We start from the raw sequence: 22163 nt of genomic DNA, 5'->3' as shown, positions 1-22163 counted from the left end.
GGCAGTTATTATCCCCTTGCTGAAACCCGGGAGGGATGGGACGGACTGTGGGTCATATAGGCCACTTTCTATGTTAAATGTAGATAGTAAAATACTGACAGCACTCCTCGCTAACAGATTACGCAGAGTGATTCCTGTGCTGATTCACCAGGACCAGACTGGTTACGTGCCAGGGCGCTCCATTACCGAAAAACCTGCGTAGATTACACCACATTATATACAGCACCGAGCGAGGGCCCCAGAAATACGCTGTAGCGTCACTGGACGCCACCAAGGCCTTCGACTCGGTGAGATGGGAATGGTTATACGCAACTATGGCTAAGATGGGGATTGGACCCGCCTTCCTTAGATGGACCCAATTGATCTATACTAACCCCACCGCCAGGGTGCGTACTAACAAGACTTACTCAGACAAATGGCCCCTCTACAGAGGCACACGGCAGGGATGCCCTCTCTCCCCCATGCTATACATTATTGCTGCAGAACCGATTGCTGCATATCTCCGCCAGGAATACGGAGACGGAGGCATTGTGTTGGACGGAGTGACACATCTTATCTCCATGTACGCAGATGACATGCTGCTGTACCTACAGGACCCTGAGCACCTCCTGCCCCACATTCTGGAGACTTTAGATTGTTTCCACAAACTCACAGGCATTCAGATTAATAAAGACAAGTCTTGTCTCTACCCCCTCGCTGCGCTATATAGTGAGGAGCACAGATCCCTGCCCCCCCTGGACCTTCAGTGGCAAGTGACATCCTTTAGATACCTGGGCGTTACCATTCACCGTAACCCAAGTACCGAACACATCCTCAACACAGTCAGGGCAAAAGAGGCACTTGCTAAATCCATGGTTTTTTGGGGTAAGCTCCCTCTCTCTGTCGCTGGGCGGGCAGGTCTCCTCAAAATGGTGGCACTCCCCCGCCTACTGCATTGCTTCACCAACATCCCCTTTAGCATCCCCCCCGCCTTTTTCAGGGAGCTGAACAAACTCTGTAGTGGGTTCCTGTGGCAGGGTGGCAGGCACAGGGTGGCGCTCGACACTCTCCAAAGGCCCTATGAAAAAGGGGGATTGAAAATCCCTAATTTCGAACTGCACTACCTGGCCAGCCAACTGAGACATGTAACGCATTGGATGGCAGACGAAGCCACTACAGACACCCGACTACTTCAACCCGCCCTGCCTCGACTGCTACTCCGAGACCTGCTGTGGGTGGAACAGGGGGCGTTAAGACCGTATCCTTACCTGATTAAGCTTGGAACTCAGCTCTGGAAGAGAGCCTGCAGAACAGTGGGACCGCCAGACCCGTACTCCCCGCAGATCCCCATTGCGGCAGTCATGGCTAAATCCTCATGGGGACACACAGAAACACGCACCCAGTGGGAACCCTATGGGGTGGCAGTACTTGGGGACCTTGTTCACGACCAGGAACTCATAACATTCACGGACCTCAGTGAATCCACAGGCCTGCCCACAGGCCAGTTCTTGCTCCACAGAGCAGTGAAACAGGCCCTGAAGATTAGATGGCCGGAGACTACCGTCCAAATCATAGAAAATGAAATTGTTGAGTCAATACTGGACACTGCTGAAGGTGGCCACGAAATCTCCAGAATATATGAGGCCCTTCTGCAGGGCTCGACCAAGAATGAACTAAAATGCAAAGGGAGGTGGGAAAGAGAAATGGGCCTGGAATTTGAAGACAAAGCATGGGAGAAAATAACCCATTACCATAGAAAGATTTCCAGGAATGCCCGTCTTCAACTCATCCAGCTGTACATCACCAATAGGGCCTACCTTACGCCCGAAGCTATATCTAAGTTCAAAGGCGCTACAACCCAGACATGCCCAAAATGCCACGAGCCAAGGGCAGGAATGACCCACATGTTTTGGGGCTGTCCGACGATCCAGAGGTTCTGGGCCCAGGTGAAGGAGAGGGTGGCGACTGCGGGGATTGAGGTAGAAATACGTGAGCCGGCAGCCTGCATATTGGGGCAATACAAGCGAAGCAGCAGGAATAAGCCCCTGAATAGACTCACTGACCTGATCTACATCACCGCGAAGAGGCGCATAGCTATGAAATGGAAGAGCACCAGAGGTCCGACCGAGGCCCTTTGGTGGGGCGACCTCAGGAGATGGATAGCTGCTGAGACTGCAGCGTGGGAAACGGCGATTCACGTGCAGCGCCTCGACTCCAGCGCTGATTTGCTCAGTTGGGTGGCGCTTACGGTGCCACTACTCCACCCAGAGGCGCAGGACTGTGCCTCGGATAAAACGGACAGTCCCGGCCCGGCACGAGATCCTAAAGAAGACTGAGGACTTTTCGGTGGTCTCGGTTGGAAGGGGGAGGGGGGAGGGAAGGGAGGTTTGGGGAAGTTACACAATGTTGTTCTTGAGTTATGCATACCACATTGTCTATCAATGAGTCAACTGTGTCAAAATCAATAAACACATTTAAAAAAAAAAAAAAAAAAGGTTGAAACATGTCTGGGGTTGCTTGTGGTCTCGTGTAGAAGGTATGTGACCTAGCAGTTTGGGCTGGACCAAGCCTGAAATGCTTATGGTTATTCCTCTTTTATAATGGCTTAGCAGGCTGGAAAACGATGGTCTGGAGGGTTGCCCAGACCTGCTTCCATAACCTGGTTATGATTTGTTGAAAACCTTCCAACCATCAACATTTGGTTTTGCTAAACGAAAATACCTCATCTTTTTAGACTTGCTCAGGGGTCAATCTAGGGGTTCCTACTCAAAGGTATGATAGTAATGTGATTCAAGGTTTGTGCCTTTCAAATACTCAAGTCCCACTTTTTCTTGTCACTCTCCCTTCCTCTTCCTACTATCCTCCCTCTGACTCCACCCACTGCCTCCACTCTCTCTCCCCAGATCTTCCTTCTCTATCCCCCGGATATTCCTCTTGCTATGGTTTACCTCCACCCTCAGATCTTACTCCCTACTACTCTTATCTATTCTCTCCAAACTTCTACTCTCCCCTCTACACACCACTACTACTCTACACACATTGCTATTACTCAACCAAAATACCTTCTCATTCACTCCCCACTCTCCTGTACATATTAATTCAACTCCTAGTACCACTTCCTCTCACCAACTAATATCTCACCTTGCACACTGCATGAATAATCTGCCTCCATGCTCCTCTGCACCGTTCCTTCTTCGCCTCATCTCTTGATCTGCCCCAACCTCATCTGACCTCACTGGAACAACCCACAACTTCCTGCTTCTTGGGTCTCCTCCCTCCCTTTCCCTCCATTTGCTGTCCTCCCCTGATGGTTTCCTGGGCCAATATCCAACTATTCTGCTCACCTGGCAGGTGTTACAATATGCAAAAGAGAAAAAAGGTGGTCTAAGCCCTGCCCGTTTTTCATGTGCAGGTCTACCTGGCAATGGCGGCCTCCGCTGTGAGTTCGAGAGGTCATGTCCCATTTTGTGCGAGGGTCTCCCAGGCTTGTTGGTCTGGCTGAGGAGCTTCTTCGAGACTCCATGAAAGGTAAGCATCTTGATTTGATAAAGAGGTTGGGAGCTTACCCCATGCCCGCTGATGCATGCTTGATTCTCTTCATTTGTATTGCGTATCATCTTCGCTTTATTCTGTTGCTTGTTTGGGTGTGTGGCTCCTCCGTAATTCGCTGTAGTCTCCATCAGGCTGTTCTGTTGTTCTCTGCCCACTATGCATGCCTGAACGGTTCTACGTTATTTTGCAGCAGGATTTTTCGTCGCTGGACTTTTCATCACCGTTTTTTTATCGAAAAAAACGTGTTTCTTTTTTCTTTTGGGGGGGGGGGTTACCGCCCAAACCCCCCTTTTTAAAAAAAAATTATTCCCTTTCATCCACAAATATTTATTTAATTTTTAACCCCCTCCCCAAAAAAAAAAAAACGGCGATGAAAAGTCCTGCGGCGAAAAATCCTGCGGCAAAAGAACTGTATACCGCCTGAACATGCCTCTGCAAGAAGCAAAAAGAAACTGGTCAGCATTATGCAAGACAGGAATGAGGTGATCGACAGTAACACTCTGCAAAAACATACTGGCACTGTAAGAAGGGACAGGGATTGTGGCCCTCCCAACTGCCAGCTCCCCCCCAGGGATAGGATTGACTCTTGCATCCACCCTGTTTTCCTCGCACCCCAGGCTGAGAGGAGTCCCCATCCCTCTTGGCAGGGTCAGTTTATTGACCCTGTCATTCTTTCAAGAGGGCTCTGCTTTCTGCTTTTGCTTGAGCAGGGCGAGGTTGGATTCACAACAGGATTGATATCAAGTCTTTTCTGGTTTTCTGATGGTTCTTTTATTGAGGTTACGTTCTTTTGGGTACTATGCTGCATAAGATTTAGGCTTGAGGGTGCATCTGTGGATATTCAGTACTGGGAACTCATGCATGTGCTCTGGTTAGTTTTTTGGTTATCTTGTGCACTTTGTGATAGTGCACTTGGGAAATGACATTCAGGGATTGCAGCCTTCATGCCATCTTTGCCTGTTAGTGCTGCATTGTCATCTTGCACATGACAACTGTGCTGAGTTCTGTGTAGTTATGGTTTCCCTATGCATCTATGCATGGTGGTACCTAGGTCGCTCTTGATACATTTGGGTTTTTAATTTCTGTCATGGTCTGATGTTTTACCACAGGGATCTGTAGTGCTTCTTATGTGTCGTGTCAAAAGGCAGGTCTTCCATGCACAGGGCTGTTACAGGCCATGTATTACACGAACAAGATATCAGTGATTGCTCGTCAGTACTATCACTGTTACCCTTTGGACTTGGGAAGCATGTATGTGTTGTATGATGGTGATCCAGGTCCATTTCCCTCTATGGGTCTCCATATATGCTGGCAGAGAACTGTTTCCCAAGACCTTGGATGAAATCATGCCTGGATGGAATCTGGAATGCGGGCGCAGCAGTCGGCCATGGTGTGGTCTGCGGCACATGCTACCTATATGTTATGGGAGTTTTGTTATTTCCTGTTCCGGGACACTCCTTCCAATGCCTGAGCGCAGGGGTGGTGAGCAGGGATGTGTGCAGGGGTGCATGCAGCATGCAGCAGCTGGGCAAGCACAATAGAAGACGTGGGTTGCGACATGCCATGCAGAATGCCCTTATGTGCTGGAAGGTGCTTGGGGAAAAAAGTGCAGCACAGAGACAGCTTTCAGCGGTAGCGGGATGGCTGCCCTCATTTATCCTGCTCTGTAGATCATCCTGTCTCAGCAGAGTATCTCTGACATGGTCTTCCTGTTAAGGTGATGGTGTCAACAGCTGCCCATCAGTTAGAACTCTTGGTGCTGGCCTGACCCGGAAATGGGCTCTCTCCTTGCAAGGCGTCTTCTGCCTTTCCATTGCTTGGACTCTATGGTTCTTCTGTGTATGCCTCTGCAACTCAGCGTAGAGCAGGAGGTCCTGGATCCTGAGGTTTGCTACTATTAGAGGCTGCATGTTGTGGGGAAGTGTGTTTGGGGTTCGCGTGGGCCTTATATATCCTTTCAAGGCTAATTGGGAGCACCTGTGCTTTCATTCTCATCACCTGTCTGCATGGAGGTAACTGCACTGTGTTTTTGACCAAATATGAGGTCAGACTTTAGCCGGGCATAGGGGATCTACTATCAACGTCTCCTTCATTTGCACTCTCATCCTGTGTTTCATGTACCTAATCACATGGGATATTCCACTTACAAGCAAGTTGTCTGTCAAATGCATAAGTGGATGATTTACACCTTATGTCATCTGTAAATATGTTACACTGAATTTCTAACATAACTATGCGTTTGTTTTCCACAACGGTCATCATGTACTGTTATGTATATATAAAAATGTAAATACTTTGCAAAAAGAAAAAGCATCAGCTAACTAATAATTAAAAGCTGAAACTTTCACATGAGTTTGAGATATGTGTTTGTCAGCAGCAAGCATGTTGTTTCCAACAACGGTTGCCCCAGTTGTATGGGCACCCAAAAGGGTCTAAAAACCAGTGTGTACTTGATGTATTTTGTGCACTCCTTTGATTCATAGAGGGTAGGACATCCCCTTGTTATAGCTGTGTTTTTGGCAGCATTGGTGCATATTTTTGGTGGTATTTCAGCAGTAGTTCTACTTTTTTATCCGCCGCTAATACCGCTGGTGGAATTCACACCAGGTGCATTACCGCCTAATTGTGCCAGAGAGTTCACTGGTGCCAACTCCTCTGGTGCTAACTCCACCAGAATGATTGCCCATTTACGGTACCCCTTTATGGTGCTGAGCAGTAACAGAGGCAATAACTCATTTACCGCTATTTTTTCCACTTACCACCAGACTCGTAATGAGGTCCAATTCGACTGTGCAGCCAAACTGCAATGTAATGTGCTCTTCTTGCAGCAAGCGACTCAGTGGCAGTTCACACCCCTTGAAGATAAGGTTGATGACATCAATTGTAAACTGCATAGATGCAGGCGAAGATTGCTATTGAGTGGGGCCAACAAGGTGCAGCAATACAAGACCGTGAGCATTTGGAGTTTTAAAAAGCAGGTTCTGGTGCCGACACACTTGTGGTGAGAGTGCCTTTATTCTTCTGGAAAAGTGTGCCGGGTTATGTTTGTTAGCTGCATCCTGTATAACGTTTCAGCACAACGGGATAGTTCTCTGCCTGAAGGCTCCCAGGATGCGGGCAGTAATGAATATCAGCACACTGATCGCAGGGGTTACAATGGAAATGAGGCCACTAACGCAGGTACGGCCATTGTCAGACGTCTTGTTCTTTTAATCACCATTAAGGGTGAGGTTGATGTTGATAGAAAATGTCCATACATAAAGCACGTTAGAATGTTTTTAGACCTACATTTTAATAGTTTGGCAGGTCATCTTGCAGCGTGTATTTAAAGGTGATCCATTGACCACACATTTAATTAAAAAAGAATTGAGAAAATATTCTGCCTTTGTGTTATAAAAGAAAAACAGCCCATGAAGTGCTTGTTGGTACATGCACATATATTAAAAGTAATTAAGTACTTGGCGAATCAGCCTGAACTTCGCCTGGGCCTGCCCTCTCTATCAAGGGCACCGTTTCCTATTGAGGAATGTAACAAGCTAAACATACTAATGTTTGGGGCAGAAAGAGGGAGTAGCACATTAGCGACATCAAACTAGCAGAGATTGCTAAGAAGAGCTCAAGAGAATGCAGAAATTGCACTTACGGTATAATATAAACAATAACTTGCTGCAAATAGAAGGCACAAATATGGAACTTACTGCAACCAAAAACACGGGACATGTCGAACAGCAATTTCCAAAACACAATCGAGAAATCTGGTATATTCTTCAATGTTGTTTTCAGTTGTTGGAGTCCCATTTTCACGCAAAGTTCCCAGAGTAACTATTTTGGTTTACTTCGCTGCTGAAGGCCAAAGTCACTGACTCTGCTGTACAGGGCTTGTTTGCTTGCTTTTAGTTTGAGCCATCAGGTGGCGCTTTCACCACCGATAAGCCAAAACTATAGCTCATTTTAAGCGAGCCTTACCATCAAACGTTGCACTCGAAGTGCCTGCAAGTGTTTTTTGAATGCAGTCTTTTGAGAGTTAGGGCCTTATTCGCAGGGCGTTTGTCTAATTTGGTTTTGCCAAAACACTTCTGTGAATTAGGGCCTAAATGACTTAATTTGAGCTGTTAGCGTGCTGCTGATGTAAAAAAAGGTCTTAACAAAGTCTGCCTTCTGCCAACAGATTCATAAGTATTATGCTTGTCCTTCACCGAAGTCCTGTTAAAAACAAGCATTGGCAAAGTCAACACATTTGGCATGTGTATAAGTGTTAGGCATTTGCCAGGAAATAATATCAGATGCCCAGATACTCGCCCCATTTTGCACCTGCTACAGCCAGTGGTCAGTTAACGCCACTGCGGCAGTGCCTGGCAAGTGCCTTTCCCATGCCTACACAAAAGCCCAAACTGTTGGAATTGCCAATGCTTGTATTCTTCTCAATGCATGTTTGCAGGCATCTTTGCAAATCCAATTACATCAGGCTGCAAATGAGTTATTTGGTGACTATTCACATTTCAAGGCTGAATGTATGTGTGTGGGGGGTGGACTGCATGTGGTGTATGTGATGGTGCAGCTGGGTGTGGGGGGTGTGTGGGAGGGTTAGGTGGTGTGGGTAGGGGGATTGGGTGCTGAGTGACTATGTGGGAGGAGTCGGGTGCTCAGTGAGTGAGTGTTTGGGTTGGGTGATGCGTGTGTGTGTGTTGGGTGTGTGATGTGTATGTGTGGGGGCTGCCTGTGTGGGTGGGAGGCTGTCTGAGTGTGTGGGGTGGGGGCTGTGTGTGTGTGGGTTGGGCGATGAGTGGTTTGCGGGGGGGGTTGAATGCTGTGTGGCAGGGGTTATGTGCTGTGTGTGCGGGTTGGGTGCTGTGTGTGGGGTGGGTAATGTGTATGTGTGGGGGCTGCCTGTGTGGGTTGGGGGCTGTGTGTGTGGGTTGGGGGCTGAGTGGTGTGCTGGTGGTTGGGTGCTGTGTGGCAGAGGTTGGGTGCTGTGTGGCAGAGGTTGGGTGCTGTGTGTGGCTGGAGGTTGGGTGCTATGTAATGGGGTTGGCTGAAGTGTGTGTTGGGGGGGTTGGTGCTGTGTGTGAGTGGGCTGGTTGTGTGGGGGGCAGGGTTCTGAGTATGTGGGGGTTGGGAGTAGTGTGGTTGGGATCTGAGCATGTGGGGGCGACTAGGTATTGAGTGTCTGAGGGGATGGCTAGGTGCTGAGTGTGTGGCTGGAGGGATGGCTAGGTGCTGTGGTTGTTTGTGGGGGTGTGGGACTTTGTGGTTGTGCGGTGGGGCTGCATGTTGTGTGTGGGGTAAGGAATAGGTGCTCAGAGTGTGTCTGGGGTGGCTAAATGCTGTGTGTGGAGATAGATGTTCAGTGTGTTTGTGGGGATATAGGTGCTGAGTCTTTGTGGGGGTCTGGGTGCTGTGTGTGGGGAGGGAGTGTGGTGTGGGGGGCTGGGTGCTGTGTGTGGGTAGAGGGCTGGTGATGTGTGTGCGGAGGGGGCAGGCTGAGTGTGTGTGGGTGGGTTGCTGCCTGTGTGGGTCCCTGAGAATGTGGGTGGGTGTGGGGCTGAATGTGTGTGTGTGTGGGGTTGTTTGTGGTTTGGGGACTGAGGGTATGTGTATGTGGGGGTCATGTCAAGGGTGCTGTGTGTGTTCATTCATTGGGGCCTGGATGCTTAAAGTGTCGTACGTCTCTGGGATATTGAGGCTGCATTTTGGGAGAGTTCTCTTAGTGTCAAGAAGGGGGGAGGGGGTCTTTGTGTAATGTCTGGAGGTAGTTATATGCTGGCTGGAGGGAATTTGTGGCTGAGTGTGAGGGAACTTTGGCTGAGTGCAGAGGAGGTCCTTGTTTGGCAGAAGAATACAGATTAGTGGGAGGCTGCAGGAGAAGGGATTAACAGAAAAATAGCAGAAGGTGTAGAAGAGGGTTGTTGGAGAGGAGGAGAGCAAGTTGATTGAGTGGGTCACAAAATAGCCTCTTACTACGTGTTTGAAATAAAGGAATATTTAAAAGGTGACTTTTTAAAATGATATATAAAATAAAGCTTAAAAAAATATATCATGGTACACTTCAGTGCCAATTATTACACAGTGTGCTACATTTAGAGTATAGTTTTGATTAACCCAAGAATTTAGAAGTTGTCTAAGAAGCATCCTGAGTGATTGCATCCCATCATAAAGCTGTGTTGGAGACATCCTTTAGTAATTCACACCAATCCTGAAGTTGTCACGAAGTCATCCTTAAGTAATCAACTTCCATTTTAAACTTGTCCTGCTGTTATCCTGGTGTAATAACAACCCATCCTACAGATGTCGCAAAGTCATACAGACGTAATCCCAACCCATCCTGAAGTTGTCATGAAATCATCCTGGAGTAATCACAACTCATCTTGAAATTGTCATGCAGTCATCCTGGTATAAATCACAACCCATCTTGAAGTGGTCATGCAGTCATCCTGGTGTAATCACAACCCATCCTGAAGCTGTCATGGAGCCATCCTGGAGTAGTGCTGTCACCACCCTTGCCCAAAACCCCCTCTAGAAAACCCATTGGCCAGGAGGAGTCAGGACTCGGGCCCCTAGAGCCTGACATCTCTTCAAAAGCCCTCCTGGGGCCAGTCCTGGCACCTTTGGCGCCAGGCTCATACACCATGAAAAACAATGTGCTTGGGAACTGCTTTATTGTATTGTCAGCCAACATGGAGGCATCCACATAGCTTGGTTCCTAGGAACCAAGCTATGCGGCCTAGTGTTTTGGGTGTGGTAGCCTAGGGACTACTTTACCTGGACTATGTTGTTGGGGCTATTTAAGCCACACCCGAGCAAGACAACACGCTTCGCGTTACTTTGCAGCTTGCAACGTGACGCTCACCGTGTCCAGCTGTTCCCCACGAACCTCGGAGAAGCAGAACCTGCAAGGAGACAAAAGGACCATCATTAGCAACAGCATCTTACCTGCAGTCTTCATCTTTAGCCACTCGCAGCTCCTGAGAACAGCTTCCTCGAATCTGCACGCTTCCCAGACAGAACGACCTGAAAGAGGAAGATAGAGGCAACATTAAAGTAAGCAGTGGAGACATTTCCAAAGTACGAACTGCTCAAAAGGCTTACCTGGCTGGTCGCCTCTCGGCTGGCACCACTCCGGACATTCCACTCGCGCTGAAGAACACCGGGACCTACAAGGAAGGAAAACACAGGTTAGCAAAGGCAAAACTTTGCAGCGCTGCGCATAGCGCTTACTTACCACATCATAGCGCTCTTAATGCGCCATCATTTACCAGCAGGGCTCAACCAAGCCAGTTCGCCGCGCTGAAGCTCTGCATATCTAAGGGAGAAAAAGAGACATTTTAAAAACCAAGAAAGGCATGCAGGATAGCAACAATACTAAAGAACAGTCAGAAGAAGCCTTTCAGGAACTTAAACAAAGGTTTACCTCCGCTCCAATCCTGCGGCATCCTCGTCCAGACCTCCCTTATGTAATTGAAACTGATGCGTCCAGTCTCGCAATGGGGGCTGTCCTTTCACAGAGAGACCCGGAAACCGGCCAACTACATCCTGTGGCCTTCTGGTCAAAAAAGTTATCACCTTCAGAGATTAATTATGCGATCACGGGCAAGGAACTCCTGGCTATCAAATCTGCCTTTAAAGGCTGGAGGGACTACCTTCTGGGGGCCAGACACACCATTACAGTTATCACAGACCACCAAAACCTGCAATTTCTCAAAACAGCCAAAGCCCAGTCCTCGCGTCAATTACGGTGGGCCCTTTTCTTCGCTGAATATGATTACGTAATCACGTTTCGACCAGGGGTCAGAAACGGAAAGGCAGATGCCTTATCTCGCATGGGCATAGATGAAATGGTATATACAACTCCAGATCCGGTACCTATTATACCTGAAGTCAATCTCTTGGGTATCACGACAGCCTTAACACAAGCAGAACTACAAGAAGAAATTCAACGGACAATGAATCCTGATGTTTTCCTCGCATGGCAAACTCAAGGAGAACAATATACCATCAAGGACCATCTACCCTTTTTTAGGGATCGCCTATATGTACCCAAGAAGGAATTACAACAGCAGATTATTTCAAATTATCACAATTCACTGATCGATGGGCATCATGGGATCGCCAAAACCCTAGCTAAGGTAAAAGAGAACTTTTGGTGTCCTCCCTGGCGTAAGGACATCATTCAGTATATTCAGTCTTGCGGTGTCAGCGCACAAAATAAATCACAGAAACAAAAACCATCTGGTCTCCTACAACCATTGGACATTCCTCCAGTTCCATGGCACACTCTTTCCCTTGACTTCATCACTGATCTACCTCCCAGCCAAAGGTTCAACACCATCCTTGTAGTTGTGGACTTATTCTCAAAGATGGCTCATTTTATTCCACTCCAAGGCCTCCCAGACGCAGCCACTTTAGCAAAAGTATTCCTGGAGGGCTTTTTAAGCTACATGGATTCCCTTCGGTTCTGGTCTCTGATCGAGGCAGCCAGTTTGTTTCTAATTTCTGGAAGAAGTGTTGTGCTATGGCGCAGATCGACGTTCGGCTATCTACCAGTCACCATCCCCAAACGGACGGCCAAACGGAGAGAACCAATCAGACGCTCGAGCAATATTTACGGTGCATGCTGCACCATGAACAAAGGAATTGGAAAGACTTACTATGGATAGCCGAGTATGCATATAACAATTCCTTGCATTCAAGCACGGGACAAACGCCCTCCTATACCCTTTATGGCAGACATCCACGTACCTCTGAACTAGACTTCCAGCCAGCTTGGAAATGCCAGCAGTAAAGACTTTACACACCACCATTACTCAGGCTTTCAAGAAGGCGAAGGAACACCTTATTCATGCCAAAGAAAAACCAAAGAGATTCGCCGACATTCACCGGAAAAAGGCCCCATCAAGTAGGAGACAAAGTTTGGTTAGCCGCTAAATTCGTACCCATCAAGAGAACCCGGACCTTTCATCCCAGATACCTAGGACCCTATACCATTAAGGCAATTATCAACCCAGTAGCCGTGGATTTGAAGATTAGGTGTAGTTACCACCTAATCTTCAAATCCACCCGGTATTTCATGTGTCCCTCTTGAAACCAATGCAACACGGCACACGGATTGGGACACCACCTAAGCCCATACCTGTTGACGGAGAACCAGAATTCGAAGCCAAATATATCTTGGACTCTAAATACTCTAGGTCCAAACTATATTACCTCATCGATTGGAAAGGATTTGGACCACAAGATAGTTCCTGGGAGCCCAGTGAGAACATCCATGCACCGCGTCTAATCAGGAAATTCGATCGGAACGTCCCAACTAAACCTGGACGACATGGAAGGAACACTGTGAGAGGGGCCTTAGTGGGGAGTGCTGCCACGACCCTTGCCCAAAACCCCCTCTGGCAAGCCCATTGGCCAGGAGGAGTCAGGACTCGGGCCACTAGAGCCTGGCATCCTCTTCAAAAGCCCTCCTGGGGCCAGTCCTGGCACCTTTGGTGCCAGGCTCATACACCATGAAAAACAATGTGCTTGGGAACTGCTTTATTGTATTGTCAGCCAACATGGATGCATCCACATAGCTTGGTTCCTAGGAACCAAGCTATGTGGTCTAGTGTTTTGGGTGTGGTAGCCCAGGGACTACTAGTCAGTGAAGTAACTGGACCGCACACGCCCACGAAAGTCAACGCGCCCCTGCAAGAAGGCAGGACGGAGAGAATGCCTAACTCTACCACAAGGTGAGGAGAGGGCCCCAGAGGCGCTGAAATCATACGGGGGTGGAGGGAGGCTACTTACCCCGGTCGGTCAGTCTTGAACACAGTCCTCCTGTATTTTCAGGCAGAACCTTCCCCGCAGACCACATCTGGGCAAAGCTGAGAAGTATACCATTGAGTAACCCGGCTGGGTTGCGTCCCTGTGCATACCAGGTGAGCGTAACAAGTACAAGATCATCACAATATCCAGTCAAGTAATCAGGGACTCATCCTGGAGTAGTTATTGTGATTGATCTAGAGCCATCTTATTTACATAATTCAGCTTATACACATACTTCACGATGGCCTCGGATGAACTCCCAGAATTAGCTACGGATGAGTCATCGGATAACTACAGAATGGTTCCAGGAAGATCTTCCCTTGTGACGTAGGTTTGCTTCATGATAAAAACAGACTTAAAGACATGCTGAGAAATTAAATGGGTCCATTCACCTGTCACACCCTTTTCCCCCCAAGTAATATTAGGCAATATTTATTAGTACATGGCAAGGGGGTGGTGGGTGGCGGCCCCCAGTCAATCAGGAGGCTCAGAATGGGGAATTACTACACAGTAAAACCCCCTCTCCGAGCCTCCTCAGAGCAGGAGGCCGCCATCTTCCCTCACTAGTAATCAGGTAAGTGTGCCCCTGCGCCCCATTCCCTCCTTCCTGCATCTCCAATCCGAATTTCCACAACCCCAAGCCGCCCCCACCCCTCCTCACTTACCTTGCACTCTTCCATCTCTCACTGGCACTGTGAACACTCAGTGTTCTAGGCACATCTCCTTCCCACAAATGGCCACCATGGAAAGGGGGAAGACACTACATGTAGTTCCGTTTAAGCCGATCCATGGTGACCATCTTTTTTAGTAAGTTTTTCTCAATTTGAGAAATGGCAAATGCGCCATTTCTCATCTTGAGAAAAAAACACTATTAGTACCCTGGTACAATGTGTCAGGGTACTAATAGCAATATAACCCTTGCAGGGGGTTCATTATCGGCCAGGTAATGCATCGGGCATAACATTAAAGTCCTCATTTTACTCAGGCTTCTAACCTATGCCCCGGGGCATCACCTGACCAGTAATGCCCCCCTGCCCCGGCTCGGGTTACATTGTTTAGGTAATGCCTGATCAGTTTATTATATTGGTAAATGTGACGAACTGACTTCTGCCCAGCAGGAGCACAAGGAAGAGTAGAGACTAAAACGCCCACTGAGCCATCACACTTCTACAAACCAAGAGGCAACACTATCATAAAGGTAAAACAGGCACTGAAGAGATATACATCCTTTGCCTTTTGAGTTTCTCAAGATATCAGTTGTTTATTAGCCAAGCTTGTTCACATTTGATAAGTAAATAAATAGGCAGCACTCATTCTCTAGGGTTGTGCCTTTGGGTCTTTATTGTTGCTAAACGTGCCCACACGTGTTCCGACCACACAAGGGTCTTAAGTTGATCATTAGTGTCCGGTTGTTGTTACAAAAACATATAATTGGCCCCAATGTGTGCATGGTTAAGGTGAAGCAGTACATGGTGAGGGTGTTTAGTGACACGTGAGTTGAGTGACGTATACATATTGATCCAAGGAAGTGGGTGAGACAAGATCAGCATGTGTACACGAGTTGGTGATATTTAGTGGTATTTAGCATTATGTTCATTTGTAAAGAATATTTCTTTAATGTTTTTATTTTTAAGTATTAGGTTAACACAGTATTCATCATTGTACATATCAGGAATAAACCCACATATTATAGGACATCTTATGAAATCAAGAAGCACGAAGGAAAAATAGAAGGAGGAGAAGGTAGGTTGTGATTAGTCTCAGTGTAAGATTGAGCTGTTACGCTAATGATCATATAGATTGGTACTGGATAATACTTACCAAATTAAGTATTGCTGAATGTTCTGAATAAACAGGCAGTTGCCTAACAACGTTCTTTTGTAGTCTGCACTGAATAGTGCTTCTGTAGAAAGGATAGAGAGGCCAGCATTAAACTGGAGCTGGTACCCCAACATTAATAAAGAGGTACAAAATTCTGTTTGCGTGCAAAGAGAATTGTTATCAATTGATGGCGCAGTGTTGTGGTGCACTGGGTCATTCGGGGTGGTGGTTTGGGTGGTATGGGGTGTGTGTGGTGGTAAGTCTGTGGTTTGTGGTTATAGAGGTGAAGGTGGCACCCCTTAGGACAATTGCCTCATGTCAATGGTCCGAGGTTCATGTGTATCACTACAAGTGATGGGTCCATGTATGGTCACAAAGGTAAGTGAAGTACAGTGCATTATGATGAAAGAGGATCTTTCTAATGACCGATAACGAGGTTCAGCACTACATAGTGCATGTTACTAACCGGCAGGGTTATCTAGTCGAGGAAGCGTGTCAATAGGACCTCTCGCAGTGAACTGGGATGCCGTTTATCTAGACTCACAGCGGCAGTCAAGAAAGGGGCATGGGTAGATTCACTTAGGTTGCAAAGAGGGCACCAGTGTTACAGAGCCCCAAGTACGATAATTACTGGCTGGTTGGCAACATGCACAGGGTGATGCCTGTTTCAAAAGGTGATTGTTCATAATCAGCTAGCACGCCGGGTGTGCGTCCTAAGGCGTGAAGTATGATCCGTGTGCCAAGTGGTGTATATAAAGAGAAGCCTTGCCTGAGAGAATCATGTGAGAATCTACGTGCACAGCCGCTGCTTCCATGTTGATATGGCGGGGTTGCAAGGCCAAATTCCATGGTCATGACGCAAAGAGTTGAAGAATGGTGGGGGGGTTTGTGGTGGGGGGTGGGTCGTGGTTGTCCTGAGCTAATTTCTTACATGAAGAGGAGAAGTGCCTCGGCTGTTAGAGTTTCCCACTGTCTGCGATCAATATGATCCCGCCATAGGGACTCAAGGGTATTAAAATTGTATGAGAGACTGGGTTGGTTATTCAAGGCCTATCAGTGATTCGCTTTTTCCATCAGTCGTACTGGTTGGCTAGTCCCGGTCATGTGGGGACCAATGCGGTCAAGTCAGTGCTGGTTGCTAAGGTGACCTATTCCTTGGACGGAGAAATGACACAGTGAAAATAGTTTTAATTGTGTTGCTGTTTGGTCTTATAGTCATAAAGAGCTAGGCTTGAAAATAAATGGTGCAAAGTATATATTTGTAAACTGTATTCCGGGCGAACCTGTTCACGTTCTGACAATTGGCTAAGTAAACTGACCAAATTCGGTTTCATAAAAGTGGGACTTGCTCCATGTGCCCCCACACACCTCACCATTAACTAAGTCCAAGTCAGCAGCAACTATAATCACTGTATTAAACAGTTCACCAACTTTAGAAAGTCATCTACGTGATTATCTGTGTGTGCCAGCGCAAGTACATTGGCAGTACCATTCGAGAATTGAGGACGAGAATACGGGAACACATGAACTCACTCAAAACGGCTGATGCCAGGTATCCATTGGCTGCCCGTTGGCAGGAAGTTCAGCAAATGGACAAGAAAACAGATATCAAGTTTGTCGGACTTGATGTGGTCAAATGCGACTTCCGAGGCGGGAATCGAGACCTCAAGTTGCGCCAGCAGGAAGCGTGACTGATATGCAAAACCAGAAATGTTAAACAAGGCCTAAATGCTGAACATGAGTTTAATGTGTCTCTGTACATAACTAATATACACTGGTTCGTGGATAACATTAGCCCCCCACACACTCCACCTGCGCACCAACCAGACCAACCATGGGTCACATATGCATTATGCGTAAGATACTATGACAAGACCACCACTCTCAACAGGATGCTCAGCCACCATGGCCTACCGCTTCCTCTTAACCTCCCGACATAGCCCTACCTTCTGGGGCAATGGATGCTAGCGCCCCCCCACCCGACATTATCACTCACCAGCCCTTACCAATAGGCACCTTATCATTTTTGACCAGCACAGTGGTATGGACCTCAACTGTATAAACTCTTAGAGCCAATTGGGTTTCTTATCTCTCTAACCTACTTAACCCAGTGACACCACTACTAAGTTCCTTGTATTTTCAAACCTGCTTCATGTTCGCACTAATTAAAGTCATTCATGCAACTACTTTTCCCATGTGAATGGGTTCGCCCGGAATACATTTTAAAGATATATACTTCGCACCATTTATTTTCAAGCCTAACGCTTTAGGGCTATGCGACCAAACAGAAAAACAAATCAAACTATTTTCACTGCGTCATTTCCTCGTCCAAGGAATAGGCCACCTTGGCAACCAGCACTGATGCGACCGCATTGGTCCCGACGTGACTGGGACTAGCCAACCAGTACAATTTATGGAACAACCCAATCACTGATAGGCCTTGAACAACCAATCCAGTCTCTCATACTACTTTAATACCCTTGAGTCCCTATGGTAGGATCATATTGATCGCAGACAGTGGGCGACTCTGACGGCCGAGGCACTTATCCTCTTTAGGTAAGAAATTAGCTCAGGACAACCATAAACCACCCCCCACCACAAACCTCCCCATTCTTCAACTCTTTGCCCCATGACCACGGAATTGGGACTTGCACCCTGCCATATCAACGTGGTTGGAGGGGCTGTGCACGTAGACTGTCACATGAGTCTCGCAGGCACGGCTTCTGTTTATATCCTTATATACACCACTTGGCACACAGATCTTACTTCACGCCTTACGATGCACACCAGGCATGCAAGCAGATTATGAACAATCACCTTTTGAAACAGGCATCGCCCTGTGCATGTTGCCAACCGGCCAGTAATTATCAGACTTGGGGCTCCGTAACAATGGTGCCCTCTATGCAAACTGAGTGAATCTACCAACGCCCCTTTCTTGACTGCCGTTCCATGGGTTTAGATAAACGGCATCCCAGTTCACTGCAAGAGGCCCTATTCATGCACTTACTCGATTATATAACACTGCCAGTTAGTAACATGAACTATGTAGTGCTGAACTTCCTAATCGGTCATTACAAAGACCCTCTTTCACCATAATGCGCCGAACTTCACTTACCTTCGTGACCATTCAAGGACGCATCACTAGTAGTGATACTCATGAACATCAGACCATTGACATGAACAAAACCCTTGTAACCGCGTCCTAAGGGGTGCCACCTTCACCTCTATTTCACTTCTATCCCACAAACCACAAACTTACCGCCACACACACCCCACACCACCCGAACCACCACCCCCAAGGACCCAGTACACTACAACACTGCGCCATCAATTGATAGTAATTCTCTTCGCGCGCAAACAGAATTTGTACCACTTTAGTAATGTTGGGGTACCAACTCCAGTCTAATGCTGGCCTCTCTACGCTTTCCACAGAAGCACTATTCAGTACAGACTACAAAAGCACGTCGTTTGGCAACTGCCTGTTTATTCAGACCATTCAGAAATATTTAATTTGGTAAGCATTCGCCAGTATCAATTTATATGATCATTAGCATAATAGCTCAAGCTTACACTGAAACTAATCACAACCTACCTTCCCCTCTTTCCTTTTTCCTTCGTGCTTCTTGATTTCATAGGATGTCCTATAATGTGTGGGTTTATTCCTGATATGTACAATGATAAATACTGTGTTCACCTGATACTTAATAATAAACACATTAAAAAAATATTCTTTAGAAATGAACATAATGCTAAATGCCACTAAATATCACCAACTCATGTACACATGTTGATCTTGGCTCACCCACTTCCTTGGATCAATATGTATACGTCACTCAACTCACGTGTCACTAAGCACCCTCACCATGTACTGCTTCACCTTAACCATGCACACATTGGACTCAATTATATGCTTTTGTAACAACAACCAGACACTAATTATCATCTGGTGCAAACTGTGGTATGACCTTTGAATATCACAGCTTTGAAAAAGTACCTTGTGGGGTCGAAACACGTGTCGCCACCTTTAACAACAATAAGGACCCAATGGCACAACCCTAGAGCATGAGTGCTCCCTATTTGTTCATCAAATGTGACCAAGCTTGGCTATTAAACAACTGAGATCTTGAGAAACGTTGTTCGCAGAGCCAATATTGCAGGAATCCAAAAACAAGTCCTATTTGCTCCCTCCATTGGGGCAATGGAGCACTGTCCCATTGGATTCTTGTAACTGGCAGCCCAACGTACCCCTACCACTTGGACAAGTTCAGCTCGGTATCACAATGTTCCCGGTGCTCTCACCTTTTCTCTTACCTACATACTTTAATTAGACATACCATGTGCAATACTGTCTTGTGTTGAGAGTCGTGAAGATATAGAAGACCTCTGTCCCCAAGTGCCGCACAGGGAGAATCACTAAATCACTCCCTGTGCAACCTTTGCGGCCACAGGTGGAGATAATCCGAAGCCGGAACCGAAGTATTAGGAACCCCAAGGCAGCTGTGGAAAAAGGCAATGATTAGATACCAAGCAGTCAGGACACTACATACAATAATCCGAATACAGTCAGAGTCTTACCGGGGATCTGATGAACGGGATGGAAAACCTGAATGGGAGGATGGTTCCGGGACTCACGTAGGCAAAAGACCCACCCTGCGGGATAGGTCTAGATGTACCTCGCCAGTCTCCACCTGGAGAGTGTATTGAAGAGGGCCCCAGGTAATCAGGTGGCAGCCACCAACTGAAGAGTGAGATTCCCCGTGTAGAGGTGCAATCAGGGAGGCCCAACAGAGATCCGTTGCAGACGAAGGTCTGAAGCCAGGAAGAGCAGTCTACACCAAAGGGATAAACAAGAACGAGATCCAGAGGAAGTCCGTAGTTCAGCCCGGGGTGAGGAGCCGTGATGAGCAGAAAAGCCGATGTAGCCAAATCCAAACGTGATCCACAAGAAGTCCAGTAAACATAAGCCAAGTCCAAGGAAGCCAGGTAAGCAATACAGGGAAGAAAGTCAAACAGAGTACTCCTGGTAAACCAGCTGTGAAGCGTAGGATACCGGCACTGCACTGCTTAAATATCGTCCGCTTCCTGGTCACATGATGTCAACCGGAGTCACGTGACCGCGAAACCGGGGCATGTGACCGTTTCCTCGGGTCACGTGATCGGGCCACAACAGCACGAGCGAGTGTGTTACTGCTCGAGCGGTGGCCTAATCTCCAAGGCAACTGCCAATGGAGAAACGGCCGCAATCGTGACTGCAGGGTGTATGGCGTTTGTTTGGCCAGCGCGCGAGCCAACCGGGGTTGCCTACGTGAGCCCCGGGAGACAGGTGAATGGGAGGGGTAGGACACTGGACTGGGTATCGAGACAAGGTCGTAGGAACTACCCGAGGACATGACAGAGCCCCCCCTCAAAGGCCCACGACCCCGTGGGCAGGAAGGATGTTCCCTATGAAACCGGGAGATCAATCGAGGGGCATGGACATCCGAGGCGGGGACCCAGGTGCGTTCCTCCGGACCATAACCCAACCAGTCAACAAGGTACTGCAGGCGACCTCGAAGGAAACGGGACCCCAATATGCCCGAGACCTCGAAAACATCAGGTGCATCCAGGGACACGGGGGCAGGAGAAGGGCGAAGACGCGTCGAGGATGGGCAGGGCTTGAGGAGGGAGGTGTGAAACACAGGATGTACCCGCCAAGAGGAGGGGAGAACCAGGCGATAGGCCACCGGGTTGATGACATGGGAAACAACATAAGGACCCACAAAACGGGGCATGAGTTTGCGGCAGCCCTTCAAGTGGAGATGACGGGAGGACAGCCAAACCCGGGACCCAACGGGATACAACGGGGCCATGGTACGCCTAGCGTCTGCGGAGGCCTTCATGGATGCAGATGAACGAGGACCTGGGTATGGAGGGCTGACATGTCTCGAACGCAGGCTACTGCTGCAGGGTTCTCGGTGGGAGAAATGTCGGGGATAGGGAGGACCCTGGGATGCTGGCCATACATGGCGTAAAATGGAGAGAGACCCGTGGAGGAGTGAGTAGCCTTGTTGTAGGCAAACTCAGCGTAATGTATGTTCTGGAACCAGGTTGATTGTTGGTGTAGCATCAAACAACGCAGATATTGCTCCATGGACTGATTTGTTCTCTCGGTCTGGCCATCGGTTTCCGGGTGATAAGCGGAGGAGAACCGGGCATCGATACCTAGAAGAGCGGTCAATGCACGCCAAAAACGGGACGTGAACTGAGAGCCTCGATCGGACACCAGGACAGAGAGAAGGCCGTAGCAGCAGAAAACGTTGTCAAAGAATAACTTGGCCAAGGCAGGGGCAGACGGGATACCATGACAAGGGATGAATTGAGCCATCTTGGTGAAGACATCGACCACTACCCATATGGTGTTGTAACCCTGGATCTTGGGTAAATCGGTTACGAAATCCATGCTCAGGGTGTGCCAGGGTTTTGGTGGCACGGGTAAGGGTCGCAGTAGCCCCAATGGACGACCCCTACGATGTTTGCCCTGAGCACAGACTGAGCATGTGTTGACGTAACAGCCCACGTCGTGCCTCATGGACGGCCACCAACACCATCGTTTCAGGTGATCCAAGGTGCGGGCCTGGCCTGGGTGACCATTGATCGGGGCGTCATGGGACCACTCTAGGGCTAGGTTTCTGGTGTCAGTGGTAGGGAGTACTAGACGGTCCTGTACATATGGCAAACCGTTGTGATAGGTGGGATCCCATTCTGACAGCTGATCGGGGTGCCTTTGAACCCAGGAACGAATGTCTTCTAGTAGTGCCAGAGGGGGTGTGCATGTACAGACAACATGTCCCCGGGGTATGAGTGTGTCGGGAAACACCGGTAACGAAACCCCCCCAGGGGAGCGAGACAAAGCGTCCGCCTTGCTATGTTCTGTACCAGAGCGGTGCTTAATCTGAAAGTCGAAAGCGGCGAAGAACAGATGCCACCTGACCTGTCTACTGTTTACACATTTCAAGGCTGCCAGGTCTTGCAGG

The 22163-nt window shown here is 48.1% G+C and overlaps 1 long non-coding RNA gene across 1 annotated transcript in view; it reads left to right on the top strand.

Annotated features, from left to right (window-relative positions):
• Nucleotides 1–22163, top strand: part of LOC138453244 (uncharacterized) — a 214954-nt gene that overhangs the window by 102598 nt on the left and 90193 nt on the right. The window contains exon 2 of the long non-coding RNA XR_011260381.1: nucleotides 3392–3507. This is a non-coding gene — a long non-coding RNA (uncharacterized lncRNA). The remainder of the gene's footprint in view (nucleotides 1–3391; nucleotides 3508–22163) is intronic.

Source organism: Ambystoma mexicanum, chromosome 4p (genome assembly GCF_040938575.1).
Source record: "Ambystoma mexicanum isolate Mex_15411 chromosome 4p, UKY_AmexF1_1, whole genome shotgun sequence".
Classification (NCBI taxonomy): Eukaryota; Metazoa; Chordata; class Amphibia; order Caudata; family Ambystomatidae; genus Ambystoma; species Ambystoma mexicanum.
Note: the sequence above shows the minus strand (reverse complement) of the source record. Positions and strands in the feature narration are given on the sequence as shown.